This window comes from Stegostoma tigrinum, chromosome 14, assembly GCF_030684315.1.
Source record: "Stegostoma tigrinum isolate sSteTig4 chromosome 14, sSteTig4.hap1, whole genome shotgun sequence".
In the NCBI taxonomy this organism is placed as follows: Eukaryota; Metazoa; Chordata; class Chondrichthyes; order Orectolobiformes; family Stegostomatidae; genus Stegostoma; species Stegostoma tigrinum.
The window spans coordinates 37626753-37649976 of record NC_081367.1 but is presented as its reverse complement, the minus strand read 5'-3'; the positions used below and the strand labels follow the sequence as shown (position 1 = coordinate 37649976).

Sequence of the window (23224 nt, the reverse complement as noted above, 5' to 3'; positions counted from 1 at the left end):
TAAGTTCATGCAACCATCAGAGGAAGAAGTAGGTGGAACTGAAATTAATATTGCTATAAGAAGTTATTGAAGCTTAGAAAAATCCTATTGATTTACATATTCCTGGCAGTTTCACATATTGGGATGAAAGCTTGTCTGGCTTGAAAACAAAAATGAAGCCAGACATGGAAATATACCGTGAAATATAGTTCAGGCAATAGTGAAGGAAAAATGATTCATAACAGTCGAACTGCAACGAATCCACCCTTCATATGCTATCACACAACTTTGTTAAAAAAAAGCATTCAATGATAAAGAAAATTGGAGGATCATCCATTCATTGAGATCTCAAATATATCTCTCCCAACCATTCCATGAGGGTTCCCCATTCATCTGCAAATCCACCAAGATTAAAGCAATTAATGGCAAGGTTACATCTGATCCCTGATCCAATCCTTGACGCAATGCCCACTGCCTACACTAGAACCATGAGCCCTTAGTAATTAAAATTTTGTCCTACGTGTGGATGACTCTATGCATCATCTGTGTCAAATTTCCTCATTTTGATAAGTTTGATGCATATCGACAACTACAGACAATCAAGACAGTCAGAATGCAGGGACAGAAACTTCAACGGGGAAGTCATGGCCTGGTGGTATGATTGCTAGACTATTAATCCACAGATTAATATTAATAATGTTAATATTTATAATAAACTATGTTCAGGGGACTCAGGTTCAAATCCTGCCATGTGAGTGAATTTGAATTTGATAAATATTTGGAATTAGGAGTCGAGTCAAGTGATGACCCTGAAATCATTGCTGGGAAAAATCCATCCGGCCCACTAAAGTCCTTTACCTAGTTCTTACCCAGTCTGGCATACACATGACTCCAGACTTACAGCAATGTAGTTGACGCTTATAGGTCATTAGGGATAGGTGATAAATACTGGCCTGACCAGTGACATCCACTTGCTATTTAAAAATGTTTGAAGTAGCTTTCAACAGGTATGGTTACACATACACAAATTATGGATGCAAACACAGAAAGCGCTCAAAATTGAATATTCTTGCCATGTTACCAATACCACTGCAAATATTTTAATTAGCATTAATTGAATATTTTAGTTCCTAATCTCGAATCTTCAGTTTTTGATGTTTGTTTTGCAGCATTGCCATCAAATAATATTACGTTAATAATGTTAGTTAACTAATAAGATGCCATGGGCTACCTAGTCTACTTTTTTTAAAAGTTTAAAAAGTACATACAGAAGGTTACAGCCCTATGCAGAATATTTAGCCCAAGAACTTCTTGCAGTTTGTTTCTGAAAGCAGCTTTCCTAGTATACAGTGATCTAATGGTAACGATATACATCTGACAATATATAGCAATGATGAATCTATACCTGGCATCTCAACTGGCTAAAAAGTGAAACTGTATCAAAAGATCATTTAGTCATTTTAGTTGTTTAAAATATTTACGTACATCTAAATGTCAATAACTTATGTCAAATAAAAATTGCATTTCCACAACCATGGGGAAGTAAGCAGTTTTACAGAACTTTCTCGAGTTCCACCCTCCAGAATGTTTACGTGAAATGGAAGTGAATGCTCATATCCCAGGATTCTTTATCAGGCCCTAAAGAAGGACAGAACAACGTAACAGCTCCAACATTGTTAAAGATGTTGCCTAGCTATTGGAATAGCTTATAAGCAGAAAAAAACCACTTGAGTGTTTCAAATCCTGAAGTTATCAATGTCACACAAAAACTGCTGCATAAGAGAAAGAATACTTCTTGTATATCAAGAGCAGCAATGCCTTCAACCATTTAACTGCCTTACCCATGAATCTGTAGAAAAAGATAAATTGTCTGTCATCCTTCCATGCTTTGGGGGAGTCAACAGAATGTTGGAACATTTGCCACTTTAACGGAAGGTCTGTCTTATTGATTCTTCAATCACGTAGCTGCCAATTTGCAGGTGCCCAAAATGAAACAAAGATAAAAACTGTTATTTATACTAATGATGTATTTAAGGCCAGTGATTTATAAATGCACATGTCTATGAATTATAAATGTAACTTATTTATATACTATCATGTGTATTCAGTTGTAAGCTGTAACGGAGAAAATTATCATGAACATGATTTTCTACTCCCTCAGGGGGTGAGAGGAATGGTGAATCTGAGGGGCTAATTGGGTGGGAGTCCAAAAACCACATTCTTATCGTTGAGATAAATGTACATAGTCAAGTTATCCTCCTTAGATAGCAAGATGATTTAACTATAAGCCTTACATATATACATTTGCATTTCTGTACTACTTTACTTGCTGGAATTAACTTCTGCCCAACTGAAGTACTCAGCACTTCAGAAACTCACCTGTATAAACCAAGCAGCTGGGATTTTGGTTCCCTACCTCCAGTTGGGGTGAGTACACAGCTTTTATTGTGTCTGCTGGTACCTCACAAGGCTCCTTCTATATCTTTGGAACCACTACAATTGCAGAAGGTGCCTATATATTGAAGAAGACAGGGTGTGTTCTTGGATTTATGCAACCCAACTGAGCATAACGCAGCAGCACCCACTTTTCAGGAACAATTCAGCATTTAAGGTAAGGCATGAACATATGGCTGTTAGAAACATTTAAGTATCAATGAGAAAATGGGGCGTAAGTGGTTGATGTTGTGTAGAGCTGGATCAGAGATGGAGTATATGCCGGCTAATCAAAGCTTCAGACATTGTTTTTCTACCAGCTGCAGACACGTACCTGTGATTTACTCACCAGATTGTGTCCCAGAGTCTACTAAGGTACTTACTACATTGACAGACTCTGTGCTATTGAAGGGTACGGGTCTCAACACCTTGCCAGTGCATCTTCTGTTGGATCACAGTCTTCCTCCTCGGAAGTTGTGGTGGTAAGCAGGGCTCAGACTGCTGTGTGGAGTTCTGGTTGGCACCAGTGCCTGCAGAAGAAAAGAAAAATAATTAATTGGTGAAGATACTGAAAACATTAAGCAGAGCAATATGTTTGTCTGTGCAGATCTAAGATAACAGCAGTAAAGAAGATGTTAATGGCAAAGTTGATAAGGGGGAACAAGTGTGTGTACTGGATTTGGATTATCAGAAACCTTTGGTAAAGTTCCATACAGTAAATTATTAAACAGAATTAAAGATTGAGGATTAGGTAAGAGGCACAAAGCAGACAGCATGAAACAATGGAGCATTTTCAGGTTGCCAGGCTGTGACCAGAGGGGTATTATAAGGATTAGTGCATGGGGCCCAGCTGTTCACAATCTATATCAATGTTGTGGATATGGGGGCATTTGGAATATTTCTAAATTTGCAGATGACACAGAGCTTTGTGAGAAAGTGAGCTTTGAGAAGAATGCAAAGGGGCTTCGAGGGGTTTTAAACACGCTGAGTGAAAGTGCAAGAGCATGCATATGGAATATATTGTAGATACTTGTATGGTTAATTACTTTAATAGAAGGAATGGAAATACAGAGTATTTTTAACATGTTGAGAGATTAGATTGTATTGATGTTTAATGGGACCTGGATGTCTGTTCATAAGTCATTGAAAGCTAGCATGCAGGTGCAGCAAACATTTCAGAAATCAGCAGCTAAGCTTTGTCACAAGAAGAAATGAGTCCTTACACAAAGTAGAAGTTCTGGTCCCATTGCCTGAAGAAAGATATACTTGCCATTGAGAGAGTATAGAGAAGGTTCATCAGGCTGATTCCTGGGATGATGAGTCTGCCCTATGAGGACAGTTTGAGTAGACTCAGCCCATACTCTGTGAAATTTAGAAGAATGAGAGGCAATCTCACCGAAAACCACACAATTATTAAAGGTATAGACAGAGTAAATGCAGAAAAGGAACTTCCTGCAGCTATGGAGTCTAGAACCAGGGAACACCAGCTCCGAATCGAATGCAAGTCATTTGGGACTGAAGTAAGCAAGAATATCATCACTAAGGGGAATGTGAATCTTTGGAATTTTCTGTCCAAAAGAACTGTAGAAGGTCAGTTATTAAGTAAGTTCAAAACAGAGATTGATAGATTTCTAGACACTAATAACATGAAGGGGTGTGGGGTTTGTACAGGACTGTGGATTTGAGGTAGATGATCAGCCATAATCTAGAATGGCAAAACAGGCTCAAGGGAGAATGGCCTACTCTGGATCCTGCTTTCCTAATATCCCATTTAATTTCATCTGCCAATTTTTGGAACTTATTCTATGACTCCTGACTTTGCAACGTCACAGTTTGGGGATGAGCGGTGTCACACTAAGATTGAGGAATGGGTAGTTGTGAGACAGAATCAATTGTGAGTCATTCAGTTTAATAGTTATGCAGGAATTTGCAAGTTTAATTCTCTAACTTTTCATGGGTAATATAAAGCTTAAATCAGTCAGTGTGTAACTCAGAACTGGAGGCTTTTTTGGCAAGTTCTAGGCACTGGTAGATTGCTGTAAGGAAATTTAAACTCCCCAGGCAATTCCCCTAGTCAGCTAAATCAGAATGTCTACATGGTTCTGACACATAATTCCAATCTACTCAACTTCCCATTGGAAAGATCTGGGATATTGTCAGAGATAGCAAGAACTGAAGATGCTGGAGTCAGAGACAACAGAGCATGGAGCTGGAGGAACATTGTAGACCTGGTAGCATCAGAGGAGCGGGAAGGTTGATGTTTCAGGTCGAGATCCAAGTTTAGAAATGGAGAGAGGGAAGGGAGCTGGAAAATCAGCCGAAAGAGGAGGGGTGGAGCTGGGGAAGATAGGTGGGATGGTGATAGGTCAGTGCCGGTAGGATGTGGTGGGGTTTGGTCAGTGGGATGGGTGGGTCAGACAGGTGGGAGAGAAGATGGACTGTTGTGTTTCAGAAGTGGTGAAGGGGACGGGCGCTGGGAATTAAATAGTGGAGGGATGGGGCTGGGTGTCAGTGGGTATCTGGAAGGCAGGTGGGATGGTGTTTCAAAAATGGGGAGCGGGACAGGTCCTGGGAAATAAATATTTCAGAAATGCCGAGGGGAAAGAGAACTGAGAAATAAGCCACTCACAAACTAGAATGACGCCTCATATTCTGCCTCAGGAACCTATAGCTCGATAGCCTAAACATGGAATTCACCAGCTTTAAAGTCTCCGCACACCTGGCCTCATCCCTTGTTTAACCCTCCCTCTCAACCCCACTTCCTTGACTTGATACAACCTGTCATCTTCTCACCCACCTGTATGCCCCCTCCCACCTCACTGACCAATCCCAACCTGCACTCACCTATCACCATCCCACCCACCTTCCCCAGCCACAACTTTCCTCTCTCTATTTAGTTTCCAGCTCCCTTTCTCCTCCTCATTTCTGAAGAAGGGTCCTGACCCAAAATGTCAACTTTCCTGCTCCTCGGATGCTGCCTGGCCTGCTGTGTCCCTTCAGCTCCATGCTGTGTTGTCTCTGGGATATTGTTAGATTTTTGTAGGCGGGAAGGAAAAGTTTTATTTATAAATACCAGCCTTTTCGCTGTGGTGGTATACCTATCTCCAAATCAGTCAGTTACATATTCAATACCACAGGCTGACATTCTGCTGCCTCGTTGAAGAGAGCTGTACTGTCAAGCATGTTGGCTTTTTGAAGAAATGTAAACAAAGCTCTCATTTGCTCTGTTGGGTGGGCTCAAAGGATCTCATGACACTCTAAGAAGCACAGGTGAGTTCTGATGGGATCCTGAGCACTAAAGTAGATGATCATGCTATCAGTATGTATCTGTTGTCTTCAAGCTCTGATATGAGGCTGTTAGAATCTACTAAGTGTTGAGGTTATGGACAAACAAAAAAGGATAACTTACCAAATCATGACTCTCAGTAAAATAAAAAAGCTCTTATTCTCATGTTTAGCATCTAAATGCAACTGGTTTGTTTACACCATAAGTTTAGGATAGACATTTACTTCCCATCATATTTTCTCTAAACATGCATAGAAAATGGTTGACTTTTGTGATACGATGTCTTTTATAGGGGAAAATTAACAAAATAAGCTGTTGTGATATGAAATTTACTGGAACGATATCAGGATTGAGAGGATACACTTTTTCAGGAAAGACTGAAAAGGCTGGAAATATTTTCTGTAGAAAAGAGAAGACTGAGGACTGACGCAACAGAAGGCTTTAAGATTGTGCAAGAATTTTGTAAAGCAAATGTAACAAAAATGATGTAGTAGTTAGTCTTAAACAGGTGAGCAGTTCAGGTTGGATCAGATCAGCTGTGCTTTATACCTAGCCCCTGATATTCTATTTCATTGGAGTCAATGGATATTGCCATATTCTGCTCGATAAACTACAAACCTTCTGGATTTAAGTAGAATTCCAAACTAACAATCATAACTTGGCATATAATCTGACACTGACAATGTGATCTTTTTGTTGGTTCAGAACTTTAAAGGCGAGTTCACTCTCTTCTTGATCATGCACCTTATTAGTGAAATGACATCATTGGCAATCTGTAGCACAGCTGCAAAATGTCTGTTTTTAGTCACACATTAGCTTCTCTTTTTCTTCTACAAACTACACGAGAGATTAGAGTGCTTGAAATTGAAACTGCAGATATTTAACCGCATGCAGTATACAGTATATAGCTGTATCATGCATATTCCTAGCTGCAAACTTTATTGAAGCACAGGACAATGGCCTGTCATTTAGAAAGTTTTGTTTTGTCTATGTCATCAGAAAGAAAGAGCTTGCATTTAGATTTGTTTTGTAAATTTACCCCATTTCTCTAATCAACCTGTTTAGTGGTGTCATTTGTTTTCTGGACCGAGTGGGACCTGAACCCAGGCCTCCTGGGCTATGGCTCTATCTTTGTGCCACAACAGGGCCCCAACTTGTTTTTAGATTTTTTAAAAGTTTAATTTTTTCCTTTAAATCAACCTGTTCAGAGGTATTATTGCAGACCTCTGGAGTAGCCAAGACTTGAACACAGGCCTCCCTCTCCAGAGGTAGGGACTCTACCACTGTACCACAAGAGGGCCATATTTGCATTTTGATAACCCTTGCACAAATTTGCAACACTTAAAAGTGATTCACAGCCATTTGCAGTGCAAACTAAAAATATTACCATACTGTACTAAGAATTTGTGTTTTATTGTTTTTCTCAATCACTTTCAGTCTAAATTTTAAGTCCGCCTACTTATTTCCGATTTATGATAAATGACATGTTGAATGAGAAAATTGTTAGTTGCTGGTAATTTTTGTATTCACAGACATAGGTTCATTTCTATCTGCTTAATTGTCTGTCCACCTTCCTCAGTTTATTTAAATACACCGCAAATAGATCCTGTGCCTTGTGAGTTGCAATATCAAGCCTATTCACAGAATTTTTGGCCATCTCACTTTTTCATGTAACACTAGCCTAATGTACTGAAACAAACCATTTCAAATTCATTAAAAAGGGCCTATTAAAGCTTTGGATATTAAGATAATAGGGATTCTCATAATTTTACAACAATGAAGTATCCACTTCTGCATTGACCTAACCATCGACTTTGTCCTACTGTTACCACATTCATTGGAACATATCGGATGCTCAAAGTAATTTAGTATCTTGTTCATGCAGCACCCTCAGCATTGGTAGCTACTAGCATTGGCAGGATTGAATGAGTCAAGCTTCCCAAAAAACAGCATGCTGGCGGAAATGCCTACCCCAACTCAAAGACGACTGTTGCCAGCAATTTCTTCAGGAGCATGTTTTTCTCTTGTTGCCATTGAAATAACTCCACAGAGACCAGTAAGACACCCTTTATTTACACGTGGAGAATCCTTGACACTGATCCAACTCCCTCAGAGCCAACTCTCAGAGGGAACAGAACCTCTGACACTCCTGTTTACATCTATGAGCCAGGGTTCCCTGATTGGACCGGATTAACAGCCCCAATCAGGGAGCTCATATTCTGTGTGGTCCACCTAGCTGACCTTGTCATAATCACAACACTTGGAATATCGCTTTAGAATGGCTAAGTCAAATAGTAGAGATGAAAAGGTGTAGAGCTGGATGAACACAGCACGCCAAGCAGCATCAGAGGAGCAGGAAAGCTGACGTTTCAGGCCTAGATCCTTCTGTCGAGGCCCGAACCGTCAGCTTTCCTGCTCCTCTGATGCTGCTTGGCCTGCTATATTCATCCAGCTCTCACCTTGTATTGTCAGATTCTCCAGCATCTGCAGTTCCTACTATCTCTCAAGTAAAATACTATCTCCATCTGAGCCCTGTCAAATCCTTTTATCATTTTAAGCACCGTAACTAAGTCACCATCAATCTGCTAAACTCAAGGGAGAACAAGTCAAGGGCAATGAGGTGGCAGAATGGCTTAGTGGCTTTCACAGTGCCAGGGAGCCAGGTTCAATTCCAGCCTTGGGTTTCTGTGTGGAGTTTGCACATTGTCCCTGTGTCTGTATGGGTTTTCACAGGCGGATCTGGTTTCCTCCCACTGTCCAAATATGAGTGGTTTTTGTGGATTGGCCATGCTAACTGCAGACTTATGGGAATACAGTAGGGGGCTGGGTCTTGTAATTCCAGTGCACTGATCTACTCTTTCTTTTATAAAAGCATTGTAGACATCTAGGTAACATGAAAAAGATTATTTTAAAAAATGCCAATCCTCCTTATTTGTCAACCTTGAGTTGTCTAGGCGCGAAACGTCAGCTTTTGTTCTCCTAAGATGCTGCTTAGCCTGCTGTGTTCATCCAGCTCCACACTTTGTTATCTCTTGAGTTAAATTGTGTCAGTTTTATTTCAGACACTGCACCTGCCATCATCTAAAGACATGGAATAACAGAATGGTTGCAACACAATGGCTATTTGGCCTGTCCTGTCTTTACCAGCTTCCTGCAACGGTGGCGCTGCCTTCTTGTCTTTTGTCCATAGCCCTGCAAGTATTTTCTCTTCAGAGAAATCTCCAATGTTCATGAAAGCCTTCTGCCTCCACCACACTCGCTGACAGTATATTCCAGATGACCCAAACGTTCTGCCCTCAAATTTCTACTTGATTTATAACAAATATAAGAGGTGTTTACTGATTGGACAACACCACTGTCAATCAATTCGAAGCGGTGTTCTGACTGGAATTAATGTTCCAATCCATCAAATTGAATTGGCCCAGTTTCACTGACACGCTGTAATCGCATATTTGCGATATGCCCAAAATCATTATTTTGTACAAACATTAGTCAGTCTACCAACAAATGGCTGTAATTCATTGACTGAAACAAACACTGACAGGTTAAATAGGACGATCAGCAATTTATCCTATTTTATGTAGACAACACTTGAGAATGATAAGAATGCAGCATTCTTATCGTGACTTTCAAACAATGACATAAAATTAGATTGTAATGTAATAAAAAAGCACAAAAAAAGTGACAGATACTGAATATCTAATAAAAGAACATGAATTCTGGGATTGAATTCTCCTGACTTATTGGGTCCATTAGATCATTTGGGAAGTGACAGGCCTGGTAAGTGGTGCAGAGGGCAAGTTGTAGGAAGGGGTTTTCAAGCTGCCATGCCACATTGACAGCCATTCGAAGCTTAGCAGTTAGACCACCAAACTGATGGTTACTTGATTCACCTAATTTTTAAAATTCATTGTTGGGAAGTGGGCATCACAGGCTGGGCTAGTACTTATTACCCTTTGCTTGTTGCCCTTGAGAAGGTGGTGGTGAGCTGCCTTCTTGAACTGCAGTCCACCTCCTATGGGTTGACCCACAGTGCCATTAAGGAGGGAATTCCAGCATCTTGGCTCGGAGACAGTCAAGGAACTGGGATATATTTCCAAGTCAGGATGGTGAGTAGCTGGGAGGGGAACTCTCAAGTGGAAGTGCTCCTATGTATATGCTGCCTTTGTCCTTCTAGATGGAAGTGGTCATGGGTTTGGAGAGTGCTATCTGACAATCTTTGGTGAATTTCTGCAGGCCATCTTGTAGACAGTAGATGCTGCTGCTGGGTGTCAGCGGTCAAGAAAGCAGATATTTGTGGGCAAGTTGCCAATCAAGCAGGCTGGATGCTCTCAAGATTCTTAATTCTTACTGGAGCTGCACCCATCCACATAAGCTGAATTGTATGATGGACAGGCTTTGGGAAGTCAGGATGTGAATTACTCACCACAGTATTTCTAGTCCCTAACCTTTGTTGTAACTATTGTGTTTATGTGATGAGGCCAGTTGGGTTTCTACTCAATGGTAACCTCAGAATGTTCATAGTGGAGGAATCAGTGATGGTAACACCATTGAATGTCGAGGGGATGTGCTTAGGTTATCACTTATTGGAGATGGTCATTGCCTGGCATTTGTGTGATGTGAATGTTACTTGCTATTTGTCACCCAAGTCTGGATGTGGTCCAGGTCTAGTTGCCTTTAAGAAAGTGGTGATGAGCTGCTTCTTGAACCGCTGCAGTCCATGTTCTGCAGGTTGACCCACATCACGAAGAGTCACATAAGGATCACTGGACCTGAAATATTAACTCTGTTTTCCCTCCGTGCTACTAGTCCTGATGTGTTTTTTAAGGCAATTTCTATTTTTGTTTCTGATTTCCAGCATTGGCATTTCTTGGGTATTTTTATCATCCGGATCTCATTGTATTTGAACATGGACAATTTCAGTACTTAAAGTGTTGTGAGCAGTGCTGAACATTATGTAATTATCAGTAAACATCTCCTTTTATGACCATATGTTGGAGGGATGGTCATTGATGAACCTGCTGAAGATGGCTGCACCTAGGATAAAACTCTGAGAAACTCCTGCATGAGATGTCCTCGAGCTGAAATGACATCCAACAACCACAATCATCTTCCTATATGTCAGGTATGACTCCAACCACCAGAGAGTCTTCCGCCAATATTCATTGATCCCAAAAACAGAAGTTGCTGGAAAAGCTCAGCAGATTTAGTAGCACCTGTGAAGAGAAATCAGAGTAAATGTTTTGGATCCCATGATCCTTCCTTATTGATTCCTATTTTGCTAGGGCTCCATGACGCCACACTTGGTCAAAAGTAGCCTTGATGTCAAGGGCTGTCACTCTCACCTCACCTCTGGTATTCAACTTTTTTGTCCATGTTTGAATCAAGGCTATAATAAGGTCAGGAGCAAGTGACCCTTGCCAAATCTAAACTGGGCCTCAGGTTATTGCTGAGCAGGTGCTGCTTGATAGCACTGTTACTGACACCTTCTGTCACATTACTGATGATCGAGAGTAGACTGAGGGGGTGGTAATTGGCTTGGTTGGATTTGTCCTGCTTTTTGCGTACAGGACACATCTGGGTAATTTTCCACATTGTTGAGCAGATGTCAGTATTGTAACTGTTCAGGAAAAGTTAAATTTACCAATTAAGTGCTACGTCTTGATTCTAGGGCAGTTTGCCCCATGCCAGTATAGCACACCAAAGCATGGAATAAATCTAGTTGCCATCCCACGTGTTCTGAGGTAAGGGCCTTTCACAGCTTTTGCTCCATGACTCACAGAGGATCCTGCCCAGTTACTCTGGTGGCAGTAGCAATTCCAGCTCTCTACAAGCGCTCCTGTGCCCCCAACCCCACCACCACGATCCCCACCACCGAGGCCCTTATCGGTTAAACTATCAACCTTACTACCCCTACAATGTGCTCCCTTAGAGGTTTCAGTGAAGCTGATGAAAGGTTGATGTTGCTAACTTTGGGACATTTGAGATACTTACAGCCAATAGTTTCCATTGATCCAATGCCAGCAGGCTGAAGAAGATTGACTCTTTGAAAGTCCCTATCCATTTGCTCCTTCAATTGCTCAAAGGTGGATCTTTAGTTTTCCAAGACACAGCATGTGGTTAAACTTTCACAGATGCTGGAAATCCTGCAAGTAGGAATTTCTATCAGGCAGCTCACCTTGAGGAGTTGCCCACTCTGTAGAACACTAATACTAAGGAATCGATGTTCACAGGCTGCAATTGAACTTTTCCATTCTCTCAGCCACAGTGCTGATTACGTTGACAAGCTTTCTGACACCTAGCACAGCTTTCTGTGTACTTTTGATATTTATTTTCATAATTGGATCCCTGAGGTTCTCATATCTGTCCTTCTCAGCAGAGTTTGCAAATGATCTTGCCATGTCTTCTGTGTTGCCATGGCTATCAGAATCCACTGTTGAATGTTTTACCATGTGCTAATCTCTCTAGCTGACTAAGTAATTGATGATGAGTGTTTATGTCTAAACTGTCTTGGAGTAATCAGTCCATTATGGTGCATATGCCAGCCAGGCATTTCTTAAGCCAGTGTCACATGCTACCCAGAAGAGACCAGATGAAAAATAAAAGGAACAATGATTAGGGCAGAAGACAGAAGTTGTGCATACTCAGGTAATAACCTGGACACTGGAACACAAAGATATGCAGCCTTTTGCATATTTGTAAGGATGAATGAAAGATTAGAGGTCAAATGCAGACACAGAAGAAGTGTTTTCAAGTTCTGCCAAGACAGCTGGTGAGATTAAGAGTCAAGCTCACTCCATAGCTGGTGCTGAGACGTCTTTACGTACTGCAATGAGGTAATTTTTCTCAACAATTAATTTGCTTAATAGCTACAGTGACGTCTGTAAGAATCCAGTTTGCAAACAGTTATTCTCTGATGTTTAAGCAGTTCGAATCGCTCCCAGGCTCCTGGTTCTGGACACTGGACTTATTTAGGCAAGGTCAAATAAAGAGGCAGGAGACAGGAGTTTCAGGGCAAAAGAGTCTCTGCGCTTATTTAAAATACAAGAGGTAATTTTATTTAAAAAAACAGGCAATGAATAACCAAGGAAATTGATACAATTAATCATACAGAAGAACAGTAGTACTTTAAATATATTAGTATATCGATAACCACTGTAAAAACACAACCCTACTGACACACAGAGAAAACAACAGTGTTTAATTTCATAATCTTTAATCAGAACTCCTACCTTTGGGATCCCAATGCACAGTCACCACCTGCCTTTCACTCCCTGCTAGCTAGTTTGGAATTTTGGGGTCTTGGGAATTTAAGCTCACCACTGAGAAATGCAGTTTCGAAGTGCACCTGGCTCTTCCAGATCGCCATACCCTGAGTGTGGATGACAACCTCAGACGGCATAGGTTTTTCAACTTAGGCTGGGTCTGCTGACGTGATAAAGTGCATATCGGATCTATTCGGTAAGTACCTGGTTTACTTTACTTTGTGCTGGTTTTGCAGGCCCAGTTTTCACCTCAGGTTATGTCTGAGGGCTTGTGGTATTGGTTGAATCAGTCGCTTGGGTTGTCAGTCTTTAGTTCTGCTGGACATGGTTGGTTGCTGATGTTCTTGTGATTGGTCTTCTTGGTTCAAAAGATGCCATGTCTGGAAGCTCTTGTTCAGATAGCGCTGGTCAGCTTCCACTTCATGGATGTCCTTTGTACCAATGAGGTTGGTTTGGCTTCCTTGCACTTGATTCTCAGTTTGGTTTCTGTGATTCTTGGTTCTGGAGCTGCTTGTGGACGTGGAAGCCTGTGGGGAAGCTATTGGTACAGCAGCTTGTCATTGAAAACGGCCACTCTCGGGCAAGATGGCTGTGGTCCTTGTAATCTCTCCTGAAATCTGTGGTTTTCATTGTGCTCTTGATGTTCTCTTCTGAAGTCAATTGGCTTTCCAATGGTTAGAGTATGTGTAAATGGGCTTTGATTGAGGATGGATGTCCAGTGTCTCTGTAGACGCCATACAGTCTGTTCTGTGTAGCCCGCAGTGTAAAAGCTGTCTCAGGCAAGTGTCTGCTGGTTTTGATTGATTGTTCATTTAGAGAGGAGGTGTACATTGGGATTGCAGGTTGAACAACAGTCCCAGACAGCAAGCTCCATTCCCAGGCCTGCTGGTTGTGTGTTTCCCGCAGATACATTCCAGTTTTGATTTTGAAAATTTTGAAGGTCCAGGTGTCTGTCCAAAATCCAGGGTTTTGTCCAAATGTTTTAACGTTGGGGATTTTTGCTCAATTTTACAAATAAATAAACCTAATGCCAGAAATGCATTGAGACATTGTTGTGCTAAAGATCAAGCAAATCACCAAGAATCAGAATGGTAGGACTGAATCTTGCTGTTTTTTTGCAAAAGTGCGAGTTGTGTCGAGTTTGGGGGACTAATTTTCATCTTAATGCGGAGCGGGTCTTCTCACTGTATCCTACCAAACTCATTGTTTTGCTGGGCATTTCAGCCCTCATGGAGAATATCACAACTGATTTCCATCCCACCTTACCATGTGCCATCTTCAGAGCAGCTTACCACTCACTGGAGATCCCTGAACTGACTGGCATCTTTGGTGCCTTATTTGAAAAGTGCACCTAGACAAGCACTATCATTCTGGAGCTCTGCTGCACAGGTCTTAATACTTGCCCTGGGCATCGCAGACAGCCTCTTTACAACAGGACAGAAAGAGTCTACAAAGGCTTGTAGGTAGAGTAAGTGAGTGGGTAAAGGTCTGGCAAATGGTGTATAAGCTGGGAAAGTGTGAGATTTTCCATCTTGGCAGAAAGAATTAAAGTGCATATTATCTAAATGAATGAGAGATTGCAGAGCTCTGAAATACAGTTGATGTCCTAGTGCCTTAATCACAGAAGGTTAGGATGCAGGTAATTACTATATCCTATTGCAAGAGGAATGGAATGCAAGAGCTAGTGGTTATGCTTCAGTGATAAGAGCAGTGGTGAAATTGCATCTGGGGTACTATGTACAGTGCTGGTCACAGTACTTACAGTAAGATGGTAATGCTTTGAAAGTAGTTCACAGAGAAGGTTTACTAGGTTAATACCTGAAATGAGTGAATTGCTTTATGAGGAAAGACTAAGTTGGCTAGTCCTGAACCCTCTAGAGATTAGAAGAGTAAGAGGTAACAACTGAAACATAGAAGATTCTGACAGGACTTGACCAGGTGGATGTTGAAAGGATGTTTCCTCTTGTGAGAGATTCTACAACTAGAGGTTATCATTTAAAAATAAAGGGTCACCCATTTAAAACAGTGATAAAGAAATAGTTTTTCTCTGTGACTTCAAAGTCTTTGGAATTGCCTTCACCGAAAGGCAGTGGGTGTCAGATCTTTAAACATTTTTAAGTCTAAGCCAGATATGTTTTTGATTTCCAAGGGGTGAAAGATTATCAAGGAATGCAAGAATGTTGAGTTGAGGTTAAAATCACATCAGTCTTGATCTTATTAAATGTTGGTGCAGGCTCGAAAGGCCAATGGCTATTTATGTTCCTTGTTTAAGTGGTCCAGTTCAAGAGCTAGTCTGTGTCGCTGAGCACAAAGTGTCCTTGCTACTGCATTACAATGAAAGGTGCTAGTGCAGCCTGAAATCCACCATGTAGGTACAGAAGCATGATGCAAGTGGGTCAGAGATGAGCCATGAGTGTTCACGGAAGCTGATGCATTGTCATTTGCCAATATCCATGGATGTGGGGTGTATGTAGCCAATGTCTAACATGCCATTAGTAGCAAGCTTGGGCTATTTGAACCAACTTGCTCTGGTTTCCACATTGAGTTTCCCAACAGCTAGCTTGTATGGCAATTTTGGTGAGATCATCACCCAGGACATGCTGAGCTATGAGTAAGGCATTTAAGAAGCAATAACAGCATTAACCGGGAACTCATTGCTTCCCGGTGAAAACTTCAGGATGCCAACTGGGCAAAGTATACAAGATGCAGCAAGATGATCTCACGGTTGAGATAGCACTTTGCGAGCATCTTGCTCAATTCTACCACTTATTTTGCCTTACCCCATGCCACTCTGGGAACGAGAGCACTTTGCAATTTACAGCAGCAGCGCGAGTTGATAGTGCATGCATAGACTACCACACTATTGGATAACAAATCAATTTGAATCTCTGTTTCGGTCATTATAAATATGACCTCATAAAGTTCTTTGCTGGTGCAAATCATCAACAAATTTTCTTCTTTCTGATCTTGGCCTGTTCCAGAAAATGCTTATTTTTTCAAGGCAACATACATTAACAAAGAGGTATTGGAAGCTTTAGTTTTAAGGAGAAAGCTGGTTGAGCCTAATGGCATTTTCACATTTGAATAATAAGTTTATAACCTGATATGCAACTTGATCCATTAATGTGTCACAACTGATTTGTAACATATAACATTATGCATGGGTCATAATTTCACATAATAGTTAATGGAACAATCTAAGGGAGGATGTGTTTCGAACTAAAACACAATGGAGAACTAATGCTGTACAGAAATCTAGGTCATGGTTTTGCATCAAAGTATTACACACTGTACTGGCAGGAAAAGAACCAATGGAGACTAAATTCTTGCCAAATTTAAGCTAGGGCAAGTTAACTCAGTTAAGGCCTAACACAGTCCAGAACTGATCTCCTTCAGTTTTGTGATCACAGTTTAAAAATACATTCCTTCCTGCAATGATTAACTGTGAAGTAAATTCTAGGACTTTAATGTTTTGTGTTCTGGTCTGTGTTGTTAGCTGATTTCATGCAGGTGCTATGATCACCTTAGGTAACCTTAAACTAATTAGCACAGGGAAGTTATTCAGTATCCTGTTGCTTATTAATATTCCACAGTCTCTTCTATCAGCTTCTGTGCTTTGTCATTGATTGGGGAAAAGATCAGGCTATGGCACAACATCTCCAACAAAACCTTCTCTACCACATAAGGGTATACATTAAGAATTTTGTATTTCATCAAACCTCACATATGGAGAACACACATTAGAAATTCAATAGCTTTAATAATGGAAATTAGCATTTCCTCTGCAGTGTTGCCAGGTGTGTCATTTAATGGTTAAACCATTTTTAACAATGGACTGCAAAATTTTCCTTGCTCTTTAAACCTGTCATAAGACATAGGTGTGTGAAATCCCTAAAGGCTAAAGACTGTAGAAACTGTTGGTGTTCCTAAAAGAACAAATTAATTTATGCGCTGTCATCCACATTCCTCACAACATGCTGATTTAGTTTAGAAGAGACTGAAGACAATACTGTGCATGATAGTTAGGACATTAATCCAAACAGTTCCCATTAATATTGCAACTGCCTTTTGAACCAGAAGTGATGAATACCTTAAGTTAGTTTACTAGCTACCACCTAGAAAGACATTGGTCAGTACATCCATAAACAGGTGGGGGTAAAATGTGTGATATCGGAGTGACTGGACACCTTTTCCTTTTCCATTGCTGAATGCTTCAAGATATTTATGACATCATAGTGTAAAATCCATCTATATTTTTCAGTTGTAAATTATTTTATACTTCATCCTTTCTTCTGTTTCTATATTTCTTTTGTTTCCATTCAGTTTTATTTTAGAGCAAACATGATTGTGTTAAGTACTTTCATCTTTCAGTCAGAAGGTTCTAGGTTTATAGCCCACTCCAAAATTTTAGCACAAACAACAAGGCTGGCACCGTTGCAGCCCTGAGGGAGCTTCATACTGTTGGAAGTGCCAGCTTTCAGATACCTTAAGTTCCATCAGCCCTCAAAAGTGCATGAGAAATACTCCATGGCACTATTTTGAGGAACAGCAGGGGCATAATGACCAGGATCTGCACCAATATTTAACTTTTCGTTAATATCATAATTTCACATAAACATCAATTCAACATTACTTGGTTATTACGGTTTATGGGAGCTTGCTGCATGCAAAGCAGCTGTTATGTTCTCTACATTGAAACAGTGACCACACTTCAAAAGTATTTGGTTGGCTGTAAAACACTTTAAAATGCCTGTTGATCACAAAAAGTGCTATACACATTCAAATTTTACTTTCTTTAATCTTTTCTGGCTACAGTTTATTCCTTTTTAGTTTTATTCAACCTTTTCTCTTTTTGCTACTCAGGTTTGTTACATATGAAGCATCATGCAGAAACAGACCATTTAGCTCAACAGGTTTATGCGAGCATTTATGCTTCACCCAATGTATGCCAGCCCTTCTGATCAGCATGTTTTGTTTTTGTCTTCTGATACTCACCTGGTTGTTGATCACTGCAACTGTTCCACATATTAGCCAGATCTGCATTCCAACAATTTTGTTCTACATCCTCACCTCACAGTTAGATTTAATTTATTTTAAGTATGGATCTATTGGTCTCTTTTCCTCATGCAGGATAGGAGAGAAGCTGAACATTGCACTTCTAAGAATAAACTGCACAAGAACAAACAAGTAGCATTAAGTAGTGAATACATATTGATCTGAAACATTGCATTACAGGGCTGAGATGAAATGAAAGGGGAATAACTTAATACAGGATGTGGTTGAAAATATCTGAGGATGGGGTGGGAATGTTTTCTGGTCGACAAAATTAAGTACAATTTTGAAGGAATATGTAATGGAATGGCTGAGAAGCTCAAATAGACAATAGAATTGGGGAAATAGCAGTGATGCAAATGATTCTTTTTTACAAATGATCAATTTTTACAAATAATTTCTGTTGCACAACAATGAAATGCCGAGTGTTTTTTGTGAAAGTTTACCTTTAGGATTTGTTCCATTGTTGAAGTGTGTAAAATTGGCTCACAATTTACGCTCAGTGATATATTTGCAAAAATCAAATTTAGAATTCATTGCCACTTATAATTACAATCATATTAGTAACAGAAAATATTCAAGAATATTAGGCAATAACAGGTTCAGAAAATTAGTATTAAACACTGTAAGAACAAATTCAATGAAAGCTACTTTGAAATGGAGATCCAGCTTTTTGTAAAATGGATTAATATATACATGGTCCTATCTTCAGCAAACATTTAGGTGTAGGTTCCTCAAAATCTTCATTGCCACAAATGTATTAGTGGAGAGTGGAATTTGGCCTTTGTAAGCATTCATTGAATTAATTATTGTCAATAATAATTTCGAACAAGTAACATTTAATGCATTGGATAACATAAAAGACATTACAATGAGATAGACCATTTTGCCTAATGCACTGCTTTAAACCATTGAAACGAGTAGTGTGTGATGAGTTTCTACTGTAGCCATACAAACAGAATGGCAAAATAAGCCAATACTGTACCCAATTTGGCAGGTCATCATTAAAGGTTACAAAGAATTCTTTTTATCGACTGCCGATATGAGATTGGAAAACTTTTGTATTAATTAGACAGTGACAATCTAACTTATATGCAGGGAATTCAGAAATGTCATAAATATTTTGTGATAGGAGAATCAAATACCAGGTTCAATTTTAACCTTTTGACTCACACAAATTGATAAATATTTGTTTGTAGAAGCCACTGGAAGAACAAATTCAATAAAACCTATTTTGAAATGCAGATCTGGTTTACTGCTGAAAATCAGAATAGCTCTAACCTACAAAGGGACAAAGTTTAAATGATCAAATATGTGGTTATGTCCATGTTCTGGCACTGGTTCACCATTGTGACCCTGTCATTGAGCCAATAAGCTACAAAGGAATTTAGTGAACTTCTAAACACTGAATCATTAAAGCTCAAGGACAGCGGCCAATGGCTGGTTTCTATACACATCCTGAAAGTGGCTGGTTTTGTGAAAACATCTAGAAACAACTGTGGACTATATTTACTTTCTGTTAATTGTATAGTTTTGGTTCTAATCCTAAACTAAAAAAAAAATCTCTTCATCCAGAGGTCCTTGACGTCTTCTACAATCTGTTGAAACATGTCTATCTCTCCCCACAAAAGCATTGCTCACAACTTGGTTGCCTGTGGCTTGCACCTTAAAATGAAAATATTTGTAACCTTATCTCAAGAAAGGTACTCAGTGAATTGAGTATCTTATGGATGACAAATGGTCATATTTTCACAGTTACTTGATTGTCCTTACGATCAACTGTGCAAGTAACTTTGACACATTCCAGTATTTATTGAGATGTGTGAACTTTATCCATGGGTATATGATGTAGAATGAGTCTGTAGTGTATAGGTGCCACAAATGCTTGCTCCAAACATTGCGTTATCATAAATCATTGTTCATTATATGTGGTTATTTCTTATGTTATTTTACACTTTAAGCTTTGATTGGTTAGTTGTTAAACCAGACAAAGGTGCTGAAAACAAATTTCTGTATAGTTCTGATTCTAAACAGACCAGACCATTGGAAAAATCTAACATATAAGGAAGGAAAATAAAAGTGTATGTCAGATATTAACATAAGCAAAAATATTTTTTGACAAATAACATTTAATGTAACTTTTATAATTTTTGAAAACTGTCTCCATCACATGTGCTGTACTGTTATGTTCTTGTTTCTTTTGCCCCATAGGTTTTCCTCATGTGAAGTTACTAAATCTGAGCGGAAAACTGCTGACCACAATTGAGTGAAACCAGTGGAAGGATGGATCCCTCTTGTGGTGAAAACATGTAATGTCAAACACTGGACTTATTTTTCCAGGACACAACAGCGTGTGGTTCAAAACAATCAGTTTGCAAACTATTGAAATGTAAAATAAAAATAAAAATAACTTTTATCATTTACAGGAAGGAAGCTGTGCAATGACACTGGCCTATCTGAACCCTATCCAATGTAAATTTAGTCATGTGGACATCCTGCTGGTCATAGGGATGTACAGCATGGAAACAGAACCTACAGTCCAATCCGTCCATGCTGACCAGGTATCCTAAATTAATCTAGTACCATTTGCCAGTATTTGGCCCATATCTCTCTAAACCCTTCCTATTCATGTACCCATCCAGATGCCTTTTAAATGTTGTAATTGTACCAGCCTCCAAAAATTCCTCTGACACTTCATTCCATACACACCATTCGCTGTGTGAGAAGGTTGCCTCTTAGGTCCCCATATATCTTTCCCCTTCACACCTTAAACCTATGTTCTCTAGTTTTGGACTCACCTACCCTGGGGAAAAGACCTTTACCATTCACCCTATCCATGCCCCTCATAATTTTATAAACCTCTATAAAGTCAACCCTCAACTTCTAATGCTCCAGGAAAAATAACCATAGCCTACTCAGCCTCTCCCAGTAGATCAAACCCTCCAACTCTAGTAACATCCTTGTAAATCTTTCCTGAACCCCATCAAGAGAACACAACATAGGCAGGAAACCAGAATTGCACACATTTTTCCAAATGTGGCCCAACTAATGTCCTGTGCAGCTGCAACATGACCTCCCGACTCCTGAACACAAGGCACTGATCAACAAATGCAAGCATACAAAATGCTTTCATCATTGCCTTGTCCACCTGCAACTCTTTCATTTATCCTCCAGGACTAACTGCATGAAATCTTTTTATAGCTTCCAACTGAAGTGGAAGTTGCTCATTTGACCCATGCAGGAACAGGAGGTCTTTCTGTGCCTATAACTGTTTCTCAAACACTATCAATGCTATTTGATGTTGCTGTTCTAATGGTAGAATGTTTATATAGTCAACAGCTTTCATCTTGCATTAGTAAAATGTATTTCAGCCAAAGAGTTATTGCCATATAAGGGTAGTGGTTAGCTCATGAGTTTAAGAAAAAGTCAACAATAATTTGAGAAATCAGACCAATGAATGCTTCTCTGGTAATCCTGGAAGGAGTCCTTGAATCAAACTTATTGAAAGTAAGATACTTGCAGGGATGAAATGGGCAAGAATCCATTCTAAGATTAACTACTTATATTTCACTCTTGCATGAATGGAAGATTTGATGCTTATTGTTCATTCCTAATTGCCATTGAGAAAGTTGGAATCAGTCTCTCTCTTGAACGGCTGCAGTCCCTATGGCACAATACACAATAGTGTTGTTAGGGAGGGTGTTTCTGTGTTTTGACACAGCGACTATAAAGGAGCTGTAATATAGTCAAGTCAAAATGATGTGTGGCTGGGAAGGGAATGTTTGGTTGGTTGCCCAGGGGCCTTGCCCTTCCAGGTGCTCTCAATGGACACCTGGGCAGGACGTAAACGTGATAGAGATGCAGACAATCAGGTACAATAACCCTGTCCAAAGGTTCCTTTCGACGCAAGGTGTAAAGCACCTGCTTGGTTGATGGTGGTAGAGGATGAACTGATTGTGAGTCTTAACACAAAGAGGCACTTGTCTTTACAACAAAATGTAATTTATTCCATGATAACAAAAAGTACAAGTTACATAGGCTGGTTAGGCATAATAATCAAACCTATCAGGCTAGAGTCGTACAGCATGCAAACATACCCTTCGGTCCAAAACGTCCATGCTGAACATAATCCGAAATTAACCTAGCCTGCCTGTTTCTGGCCCATATCCCTCCAAACTTTTCCTATTCATGTATCTATCCAAATGTCTTCTAAACATTGTAATAGTACTCACATCTACCAGTTCCTCAGCATGTCTGACCCCATCAGGATTTCAAACTGGTCATGCAGATTCTCCACTAGGGCAATATGATATATTCTGCATGGGTGGAGTCTTGTACAATCTCAACACTAACCCTTTCAGAACCATTACCTTATGAGACATTAAACTTCTTAAATGCTGTTGGAGCTTCATTCATCTAGGCAAATGTAGAGTGTTATATCACACTCCTGATTTAAAGATGTTTGACAGACTTTGGGAAGACTGGAGATGAGTTACTCACCACAGAATTCACAGATTTTGACCTGGTGGTGTAATTACAATATTTATGTGACTGGTCCAATTAATTTTCTGGTCAAAAGCTAACCCCCAGGGAAACTAGAATGTGAGATTTAGTGAGGATAATGCTTTTGAAATTCAAGGGGACCTGGTTAAGTTCTATTGTCAGAGATGATGATTGTTTGGCACTTGCATGGTACAAATTGCAGCATGGCGGCTCAGTGGTTAGCACTGCTGCCTCACAGTGCCAGGGACCCGGGTTTGATTCCACCCTCGGGCGACTGTCTGTGTGGAGTTTGCACATTCTCCCCCATGTCTGTGTGGGTTTCCTCCAGATGCTCCGGTTTCCTCCCATAGTCCAAGATGTGCAGGTTAGGTGGATTGGCCATGCTAAATTGCAGGTAGTGTTCAGGAATGATTGGTATAGGGGGATGGGTTCTGGGTGGGATGCTCTGAGGGTCAGTGTGGACTTGTTGGGCTGAAGGGCCTGTTTCCGCACTGAATGGATTCTATGCTTCTATATAAATGTTACGGATCACTTAGCAGCCCAATTCTGAATGTAATCCAAGAAATGTATTGCTTTAGCATCTGTGGAGTCATGAATGATGCTGAATGAAGTACAATCATCAGTGACATCTCCACTTCTGATCTAATGATGGCGGGAAGGTCATTGTGAAATAGCTAAAGGTGACGTGGCCAAGGGCACACTTACA

At 40.0% G+C, this 23224-nt stretch overlaps 2 long non-coding RNA genes across 5 annotated transcripts in view; one reads left to right on the top strand and one right to left on the bottom strand.

Moving 5' to 3' along the window:
• Positions 1-23224, bottom strand: part of LOC125457476 (uncharacterized) — a 146528-nt gene that overhangs the window by 19539 nt on the left and 103765 nt on the right. For all 4 annotated transcript variants that reach the window (XR_009446661.1, XR_009446662.1, XR_009446660.1 and 1 more), the window contains 2 exons: positions 2796-2942; positions 1821-1944 (listed from right to left, as the gene is read on the bottom strand). This is a non-coding gene — a long non-coding RNA (uncharacterized LOC125457476). The remainder of the gene's footprint in view (positions 1-1820; positions 1945-2795; positions 2943-23224) is intronic.
• Positions 12224-20438, top strand: LOC125457477 (uncharacterized). The gene is made up of 2 exons (XR_007248643.2): positions 12224-12534; positions 20227-20438. It is a non-coding gene; the product is annotated as an uncharacterized LOC125457477 (long non-coding RNA).